Here is an 11,135-nt window from a genome sequence, read left to right on the forward strand (position 1 = left end):
ATGGAATATAAGTACACATACATATATGTTCATTATTAAGGCTGTGAAAAAATGAGGGAGACCTTTTTATGTAATTTGTGCCAATCCCAATTTGCTACACATAGCCATCCTGTTCTCCCTCACAGTAGGGTGCATTCTTGTGACCCCCAGGCAGACTCACGGTATCAGCTGATCCATCTGATATAGCCAGATGAAAGATGCTGACACAGCAGGATCTGGCGAGACACTACTACACAACCTCCTAACCTTAGCTGTAACCCCTCCTTAATCCTACTCATAACCCCTCCTCCCTAAGATGTCAAAGTCCACCTGACCAGATGTGAGCAACCGCAAGTATGTCAAAGGTCACCTGTCAAACTATTTTGATCGATCGATAAGAGATCAAAGGTCACCTGTCAAATTAGTTTGATAGAAGGGTGTCCATTTTATCTCTCACATCCACCAGCCACTCCACTTTGGCACCCTGGATGGGAGAGCGCACAAGAGCTGGAAACATCCTTCCAAAAACTGAGTTGAAAAAGAAACCTGACCCACAAAAAAGATGAATGAAGACATAATACTGGATATCATACAGTCCAAAAATATACAGTACAGATCTTACTGTTTTGTGACTATTCAGAAACCGCCCACCATGCAGTTCTGAAATTCTTCAAAAGATGTGTACATAAGCATCGTCCCGATTTGCATGTATGTATGAATGTATGTATGCATGAATGTGTGTATGAATGGATAGAAAGCACGTAGTTATGTACAGATGTATAGACTTAAGACGTGCTGTATGAGTGTGTGTATGGGTGAATGTGGCATGTAGTGTTAGAAGCACTTTGAGTGGTCAGCTAGTGGTGACGGAAAATTAATTTAACAGCCTTACAGTGTGGAGTAATATGTATTGTAAATTAAATCAAATACTAAACAATGTAATTACAGTATCCTTTCAACTGGTTTTGTTTTAACACACAATTTATTTCAAATAGACTATAGGAATGCTTCAGTCACTAACTTTGCTGTGTAAGTTAGTTAAGTCGAACAAAAGACATTTGCAAGTTGGACATACCTCTCCAACACATCATACCTAGAAGTATGATGTGTTTTCCCTAAAGATGTATGAGAGAAAGATAAAGGCGGCTCTTAAGTCAATATTTGTAAGAAATAAAACCTGGACATGGAAACACCCGGGCATGGACAACAACATGTAGTGTGTACCTGGTATCTCTTCAGTGAAAGCCTCCACTCTTTACTCCTGATAGGCACAGATCTTTCCCCTGAACCAGAGCACTTTTGCCAAGCACGTCTTGCAGAATACAGACGAAACCTTCACTGAATCGTTGACGCATGTCTCCCGTTGCAGGATGAATACGCTCCACTCCATCACACAGCTGCAAATGAAATTATATTGTGCTGTATTTAGTTGAATGCATTTTGTCCAAAATCTGTTGAAATCTTAGCCTTTTGGGTATATTTAACTTTTCAGATTAAAATTCATTTGTTTTTGGAAAACATCTGTTCACCTGAAAAAGCTGCATGTCACAGGGAGACACAAGCAGTGAATAAAGCTCTGATAGCACAAATCCACTGATAAACATGTTTTTCTTTGCTCATTTTCTATTTGTTTAAATACATCTAGTTTTAATTAATTACCTTCAAATTACACCTATTGTTTTTGCCATTTTTCTTTCCTTGTTGTCTAACTCCAAATAGTGTTCCCTAAAATCATGAATAAAGAGTACATATATGTACATTGGGAATACAAATGTATTTTTCAGGTCCTCAAAAGGTACAAATGTTTGCCTTAATGTCCAATGATTGGCCCTCTGGGATACATAAGTCCAGACTGTTCCTGAGGGGACAGAAATGTACTCCTACTGCACCCCTGTTTTTGACAGTGTTTGAGAGCAATTGATTTTTTTGTTTTTTGCAGAGATGCAGAAATGACAAGAGAAGCCGAAGGCACAGAACAAGTAAAACATTTTCAACAACAGCCCCTTGATGGAAACCACTTGGTTTCTTTATTGAATCATATAGCCATCCTATAAGTATATGTGTTGGCTGAAGTTTTGACATAGTTGCTAAATGACACAGGGAATATAACATTGTATAGAGACAGCTTTTATTATGTAAAGTGAATATGATCTGTTAAAAATGTAGGCTACTTTGCAAATCTGTAGCAATATTTACAGGTTACAGCATCCACAAACTCTATAAAGAAAGCACTGTTTTAAAAGCTGACTGGTGCCGAAAGACACATCTTTCACGTCTTTTTTCTTTCTCTCTTTCTTTCCCAGTGTTTTTGACACTTCCTTTTGTGTTTGTGGGGAGTGTACTGGTGAATTATGTTTGGGTTGTCATGGATAGCTGGCTGGATAGTGTTCTGAGTGCTTTAACTGTTGTGCTTGAGTCTCAGGTGGAGTGCCGGTCAGAGTTTCCTGTGGAAAATTCCTTGGGTGGAGTCCCTCCTCCTCTGGCTGCTGTGGATGATGTGGAGCATCAGGCCATCAGAGACAGGCTTTATCGGGCTGGAGCCTCCAGCAGTTTAGCGCCGGACTGTTGCCACTGCAAAGCCACATGCTGTCTTGAGTTGTCTGTAAATGTCACAATGGTGATCTGTCTTGCTTTTTTCTGAGTTCCATGTACCCTACAGTTGAACCGCTGCCCACCAGATTAGTTTTCATGTCAGCCCTTCAAAGCTCCTTCAGCCAAGTCCCGTCTCAGTCCAGCTTCCCTTCTGTAGTTTGTACCTGGATCCACTCACCTGGAAATTCTCTGTTCGATGTTTGCTTCTCTTGGCCCGTTGGGACTTCCTTGCCTGCTCACTCTCTACCTGTAATCTGTACCTACCTCTTGGGATCCAGCCAGCCGCATCCATTCCGTCCCGGGAGAACAGTAGGAACTATCGGGAATGAAGATAATATTTCACACAACTTTGGATCTCACCTTGAATCATGCTCAGTAGTTGGTTTCTCTCTCTCTCTCTCACTCAACGGACCTCTCCCTCGTTTCACTGTCTACTTATAGTAAATAAATCACTACTTCACCTAGAAGCTCCTGTCTGTGTGCTGAGTCTGCAACTGGGGTCCATTCGTAAATTCAGATTATGACATGGGTGGCTTAAACCTCAGCAATATGCAACTACATCTGTTTTTTTCTTGCTCTCTTTGCCATTATTCCTGAAAGGAACAGAATAAATTTCTAAAGGCATATTTTGTTATCATATGTGGTTAATTGACTGTTTTTCTGAATGTAAATTGCCATTAATGACAATATGTGGGATTTGTCAACCAGGTAACCACTTACGAATGTGTGTACAAGGGACATACGTTTGTTTGATTGTTTCATGCATACAAAATTTCTAAATTTAGAACAGTTTCTATGGCCATGTTATGGCCATGATTTTTAGGACATAAGACTTTGAATTGACAGAGGGTTCATTTTCTTTTCTTGACTAAATATGATAGGTCATGCTCAACTACACCATAGGTGAGGATGGGATCTACTTCTCTGCTATTACAAAGAACAATACTCCAGCTATGCAACATTAAATTTCTCTACAAACTTCTACAAAGATGCTGCTCTCATTGGAACTCAACTATTGGGAAACATGACTTTTTCAGCAGTATCTACTTCTGATGAAGGTTTCTATAAACCTAGGAATAAAAAGCTGGCTGTGGATTGTTAATTTACAATAAGTATGCATGCCAAAGTGCTCAATTCAGTAGCACAGTTTAAAGTAATAGAAACATTTGAGTGTTTCAGAAGCTTTGCTTATTTTCTCACCTTCACATACTTCTTCAGTCACTGCACGATTGTCACAAAGTGGCAAAAAAGCTAAAGTTTAGACTTTAAAGGGTTGATTGTGTAAAAACTACTTTGATCCTTTGGCAGAATATGGTATCCTTGAAGAAGATGGTGGATTTAACTTGAAACTTTAATTTCAAACAACTTGTGGTTTCCTCCTCTGTTCTGTACACATGTAAAGTATAAAGTGACTATAAATTGAATGTGTATGGCAGCAGTTTCACTGTCAAGCAAGTAATGCTGTTAAAAGTATGCTGCCACCTTAAATAGAATAGAACTTGATGAAAAAGGTGGGTAAATGCCCACCAAACGGCTACGTGTAAGGTCACAACTTGTTTGAAGTGTAGGATTTTCTGGCATTTGTTATGCCAAATCTTTACCACTAGATGGCAGTTGATCTCTGATGTCTCACTCTTCTCAGTTGGATTAAGAAAAGCTTTCAAGTATTACTCTGCATTTTTTTAAAATGGGTTTATGCTGGAATTTTCTGTAATGAATCTCAACAAAACGGTTGATGTTGTTGAAGTAAAAATTAAAATAGAAAAGTTAAGAAAGTGAAAACTATTCCCAAAATCAAAATCACTACTTGCATATGTATCAATTCCCATTGTTATGATGTGTGTATTTTTTAACACAACTCTTTAAAAATGTAAAATATGTTTACAACCTCAAATATTTTTAAAGGTCCAATTCCCCCGAAAGTGTTCCTCAGTGTTAAGAATGGTCCTGGCTGTTCATAAAGACTGGCTGTTTGTTCTTCTCGTCACACAGCTCGAGCTGAAGCAAAGAGGGTCTCTGATCATCTCTCACAGCCAGAGCAACGAGTCTCGTTTCCTGCTGGAATAGAGCTGAATACTTTGGCAAAATTATGAATCCAAAGCTTAAATAAAGACTTGATTTATGAATTTTCACAAAAGAAAAGTGTTCTTTATTTTTCAAATGTTCTTATTTATTTTGAATTTGAATGAATAAAGTATTTTTCTATTCTATTTCTATTCTATTTGTGCCTCATAGTCATTCGCATGGCCGAGATCTCTACAGCAGGTCTGGTGATCTCTTTTTTCCCGACATAAAACCTCATAAAAAGGATATTCCAATGATAAGCATGCAAGAAATACATGACAGCCTCTCTTCACCACCAGTGAGCCGAACTGTGATGTTTGACAGCAGGAACAGAAATCAACTACACAGCAACACAAAACACTTGGAGTACTCGTGCTATTCTTTTTAGGACAGTGAAATTTATTTCACCCAGACCAACAGCACGGTCATCAAATATGTTTTCCAAATAAATTTTTTTTTATAGAGGATTTTAGAAACTAATCAAATCAAATCTTAAAATTTTATTTATATGGCACCTTCATACTTTAAAAGCAACACAAGTGCCTCACAAAGGCTAAAAACAACTGATAAAACATACCAACCCTCCCACCCCCATAAATACCCAGAGAGACATGGAGACAAACAGACAGACACACACACACACACACACACACACACACACACACACACACACACACACACATGCTACGACTACAGGGAGTGCCACCACAGAGACAGTCCCGACCTGGGATGACAAGAGGCCCCACAACAAAGGTGCAGGGCCCTCCAGCCACCCGGGCCAGAGCAGTCCACAGAACAGCACCCCCTCAGTGGACCAAAAGCAGCTCCCAGTGTGGTAGGCCCCCATGAGGAAACACTGGAACTAAAAACTGAAAGACCAAAACATTAAAATAAGATAACAAAATATATAAAATGCTTTTAAGCTCGTATAGTTAAAACGTCTAACTAAAATATGGAGTTAACACATATAATTAAAATAATGTAGAACAAAAATGAAATATGATAAAACTTTGATTAAAAGGAATAAAGAAAATCAATAAAATCAAATAAAAGCCTGATAAAAAGGTGAATCTTGAGCCTCTTTTTAAAAACATCAACAGTCTCTGCGGTCCTGAGGTCCTCCGGCAGGCTGTTCCACAATCGGGGGCCATAATAGCTAAAAGCCGCCTCCAAGTGTGTTTCGAACACGTGGTATGGTTAAAAGGCCAGAAGACCTCAAGGTCCGTGAGGGTTGATATGGTAAAAGTAAGTCCGATAGATAAGAAGGCCAAGACCGTTACATCTAAAAACGAGTAAAAGAACCTTAAAATTGATCCTGAAGCGTACGGGGAGCCAATGGAGCGATTCTAAACCTGGTGTAATGTGCTCCCGCCCTCTGGTCCTCGTCAGCACTCGTGTGGCTGAATTCTGCAGAAGCTGAAGAATACAGATACTCTTTTTTGGAAGGCCAGAGAGCAGGGCATTACAATGGTTTAAACGACAAATGATTAAAGCATGCAACCTCCTCCTGCTTATGGGAAACTTACAAGTGAAGACAGGGAAGTTTTCCATAAGCAGGTGTCAAAGGGCATAAATCAGACATGTTTTGGATCAGATGTGACAAATCTATTTGTTTATATACTGGTTGATTGTTATACAATGGCAAGAATGTATTTAGACTCAAGAGGAAACAGCACACTAAGAACATACAGTCATTTATATCAAAGGAAACGTCTTGTCCATTTACTCAATTGAAAGATTCTTTTTTGCTTTTTTGTTTTTTCACAGAGCAGATAACCTATTCACATAAATTAATAGGAAATTCAAATGACAAACCTTACACTTCCAAAAAACTGTCTTGTGCTGCTGTTGGCTTGAACTAAATGTATATATATATATATATATATATATATATGACATTTCTATTAAATTACAAAGTATTTTCACTGCAGGAGTTGCAAGTGCTGCAGATCTTGCGCTTAAAAGACCTCTTTTTGCATCAAAAAGTCCACTCTTTGGCTGAATTTACCAGCAAGACCGGCCTTATATAAATTCACCACAGTTTGAAATCTACACCACTTGTAACCAAACCAATGCTACAAAACAGCAAAAAAAAGTGTAAAAAAAATGAAAGAAAAGAGGGTCAAAATTCCTCCACAATGATATGAGGGACTGGTCATGTTATACAGAAATTGATTAGTTCACGTTATTGTTGTTTAAGGTGCTTCTACAAGCGTCTGACTCCTGGGTTGGACTTCGTTTTAAACGTACTGCTTTTACGTTTGTGTTGAGTTTTTGTGAAACAAGTAGACACATGGAGTGATATGAGATGCGATTCTTCTGGGGTTGTATTTATCTCATTATAAGATCTGGAATTGACAAGATGATTTATTTTCATAATATTACTAGCAGCCTAAAATATTATTTTTATAATATTAATGTTACATAAAACCCTAAAACTGAAAAAGGGTTTCATTTTGTTTTCGCATCAATGTGTATTTAGATTATGAAAGCAAAATGCCAGTTCTGTGTTATGAGATTGAGATTATGTTTGATTAAACCACCTTCATCTGTAAAGGTGGTTTAAAAAGAGGATCAATGTTTGCTTTTCCAAATATGTCAAAAAGCCAGCAGTTACCATGAAAGGTACTTTCACATGACTCTAGTTTCATTTCTCATGAATAAATATGCAGCACTTTGTTTCCATCCAGCATCAGCACATTTAATAGCTGTTCCAAGAAGAACTCTTTTAACATTGTTACCCAATTGACACCCTCCGGCAAACCTGAATTTGCTGACTTGCAATGACCAAAGATACATCTTCAAAGATACAGGAAGAGTAAAGGGATTCAAATCAAGTGAATACACAAGATGGACACCAGATTAAAACAATGAATACTGAAAATAAATAAGAAATCATCCTTTTAAGACAAATAGCTATTGTTGTTAGCCTTTCATCTTTAAATTATATAATTGTACAAAGTTAGCAAGCCTCAATATAGAGATCTCTGACACAATGGATTTCTGCTGGGTCTTCCCATATTTAGAAGGTTTTGTCTCAACAGAATGGCCTGGAGGTGAAATATTATGCACCCGGTAAAGCGAGGGAAAAGGCTTGAGTTTGACTCTGTACTGGGCACCGCTCTAACTTATAAAGTTTAAAAAAAAAACATTGTCATGTAACAAATAAAGTATCCAGATAGGAAACCTAATGTGACTTTTTAAGTTTTGTTGTTACTCTCCAGTTCTATTATTATCAAAAGAGGATAAAAGCAGGTTATAAGTGTCACTTTTATGAAGCAGTTCAGTGCGTTCCCAGGGTGAACCACACAACAGAAAAAGTGGCCAGTCGTTAGAAGCAAGAGGAACAAGAATTCTTAGAAAGCTGCTTTTCAGAAATGAGGCGATTAAAAAAAAAAAGCAGATTTTTGAGGAAGTTCTAATTATGTTTTCATGTGGAAATAAATAAAATGATAAGACTTCCTCCTAATAGGCTCAGTTTATATTTCAGGAAGATGCTTTTGTTTCTCAAAGACTGTCTTGTCTTTACTTCTGCATGAACCAGCAGGACACCGGTTGAGCTGATTTTGAAGAAATCTGAAGGGTGGTAAGTTTTTCTTCAACTGGCTTGCTTATTTTGCCGCCATGTCTGTAGCAGTAGTTCATTTAACGAATTCAAATTAGCACAATTCATAAATAGAAACTGAATCATATTTACTATTTACTCTTAACAGTTAACAAAAACCTTGTTGTCATTTGATGACTGAAACTTTAGAACGAAAGTAGAACGTTGTTCGTTTGTGCAATTTATTTTTTCTAAACCGTTCCAGAAAGTTTCCAATAAACAGTGTCGACTGTAACAGACGAAACAAGTTCTACATCTTAGAAAGTCATTCCTGCAGACGTGGACACAATGAAAGTCAAAATATGAACAGAAATCAGTGCATCCAGTTCCACATTTGACTTACCATTGAAACACTTTCGAGAAACAAAACAATCAAGTTATCAAAAAAAAAGAAAAATTAAATTAGGTAAAATTCAACTTTTTTCATGTGACTACCTTTGATTTATTTCAACCATGGATAGAATGAGTTTTCTGCATTTCTATTGGTTTTCTTGCCTCATGTTTGCTTGTTGTTTATTATGAATTTGTTGCAAGCACAGTGGAAAAAAATGACAAAAGTACAAACCATCAATAATTTCATAGCTGTTCCAAGAAAAACTCTTCAACTGAACAAAGTTCTCTCTTTTAACGTTGTTACCCAGTTGACACTTTCTGGCAAACCTCAATTTGCTGACTTGCAATGGATCATCAACCAAAGATACATCTTCAAAGATACAGGAAGAGTAAACGGATTCTAATCAAGTGAATACACAAGTCAGTCAAAGCAAGAGCAATGAGAATGTGTAAATAAATAAAATGATAAGACTTCCTCCTAATAACATTGTTACAAGGTACAGTCTCCTTTAGTTGGGCCTACTACCATGGTTTCCTGTATATGTTGATCAGAGCAAGAAGGTTCATTGTTAAAATCCTAACTGGGGCCTTTCTATGTGGTGCCTGGATGTTCTCCTGGTGCATTTGTAGGTTCTCTCTGGGTACTTCTGCAGTCCAAAGACATGCAAGTTAATTGGATAATTGATGACTCTAAAGTGACTTTAGGAGTGAGTCTGAATGTGCATATTTGTGAATATATAGAAAAAGCTTGATCAAATTAATCAAAATGTTTGAGTGAATCAAATGTGTATGAACAAAAAAAACCAAAACTTTTGACAAAGCGATAAAATAGCCAATCGGGAAGCTCCATTTCTCATTTAATTTAATTACTTCAGAGGTTAGTTCTACAATGTATGCCTAAAAAGAAAATTCCTTGAGGTTAGTGTGCAGGGCTCCTTATTGCTAGTGAGAACCCCACAAAATAGAGTGAAAAATAAAATGACTCTCAATTACCCAAATTCAACACGACGTGATATAATCCTTGCTTTCTCCTTCTGCCGCTGCATGTTGAACACTCTCTGGAAAAGCAAAAGTTAAATGGGCTGCCCTTTCCTAAATATCACTTTCTTCTCTGATTAATCTGACTGATTTCATTGGTCACTGCCTACAATTCCATGCTGCCATTTATGCTGAAGATTAGTAATGTTCACGAAATTGCAAATTCTAAAACAGCCTTAAGATATCCATGAAACTGCCATTTTAATTAGGCAATATATATGTGATGTGTTGAATACGACTGATCATAGACTGTAACGGCATTTAAAACACCTAATTTAATTTCATGGACACTTGAGTATTATTCCCAGATGTATCAAAACAGGCCCAGACCATGATACTTACAATGCCATGTATAATCAGTATGAGTTAGTAATGCATATGTCTGACTTGGACTTTAAAGAGGACTCAGATGCAGAAGGATGAAACGTTTCAGCTGTCTGTATTAGTATCTCCAACACTGAGACAAAGTAAGAAGCTATGAAAATGTATTTCTATATAAGATATAAAACTTAATAACAAAATAACTAATCAGAAAGAAAATAATCTGAGAAACAGAAAATCACTCTGCTAAGAGGATCATCTATAAACACAAACTATAAATTAAAAATCACTCCCGAAGGAGGAAAACCAACTCAACACTACAAATAAACAGACTAAATGCACTCCTGAAAACTGGAGGCTCTACAGACTCCATGAGACATAACCTAAAACAAAAAAAAATCACTCCAAAAGGAGGCTATCAGAATTCAATTTCAATTCAATTCAATTTTATTTATATAGCGCCAGATTACAACAATTGTCATCTCAAGGCACTTAAGTAATATAGTCCAATTCAAGCCAATTGGAATTCAATTCATTGTAATCGTAAGAATGGCTATAAAAACTCGAGCCTATTCTATGGAAATTATAAACAAAGAAAGGAGGAGGAGGCAAAAGAATACTGGTTTAACGATCTAGACAAGCAAGGCAAGGATAACTATGGCTGTGGTGGCAGGCTTGGGTGAACGACAGATCAAAACACTCAGGCACAAGATAAAAGGGAGACGCAGACTATAAGACACATGAGGGCAATGGGAAACAGGTGGACACAATCAGGAATCAGGGTGGTCACTGGTGACATGTGTTGACATGAGGAAGAGCAAGTGACCTGAAACGAGAGGAGAGTTAATCTTTCAAAATAAAACAGGAAATGACAAGAGAAAACATGGAGACGGGACAAAAATCCTACACTGCGGTGTGTAAGCATGTCCTTTGTATAGGACCTTTTTTAAAATGTCACAAATTAACAAACAAAGCGACAGTGCAGTGTTTTTCTTTCTCCAAATATAATGTTCATTCATTCAAAATAAGTTTCATAAATAAAATTTTACACAACTTTATATAAAAACTTTTAACAGTTAGTTTTGGAATCTTTTCTATTCTGAAGAGCATCAACATTAACCTTTAAGGGGTTTTTAGAAATATTATTTTTTCTGGAAATGATACATTGATACATTGTGATGCTCAGACTTTGAAAGATCCCAGT

Source organism: Leuresthes tenuis, unplaced genomic scaffold (genome assembly GCF_036924035.1).
Source record: "Leuresthes tenuis unplaced genomic scaffold, fLeuTen1.0.hap1 SCAF_22, whole genome shotgun sequence".
Lineage (NCBI taxonomy): Eukaryota > Metazoa > Chordata > Actinopteri > Atheriniformes > Atherinopsidae > Leuresthes > Leuresthes tenuis.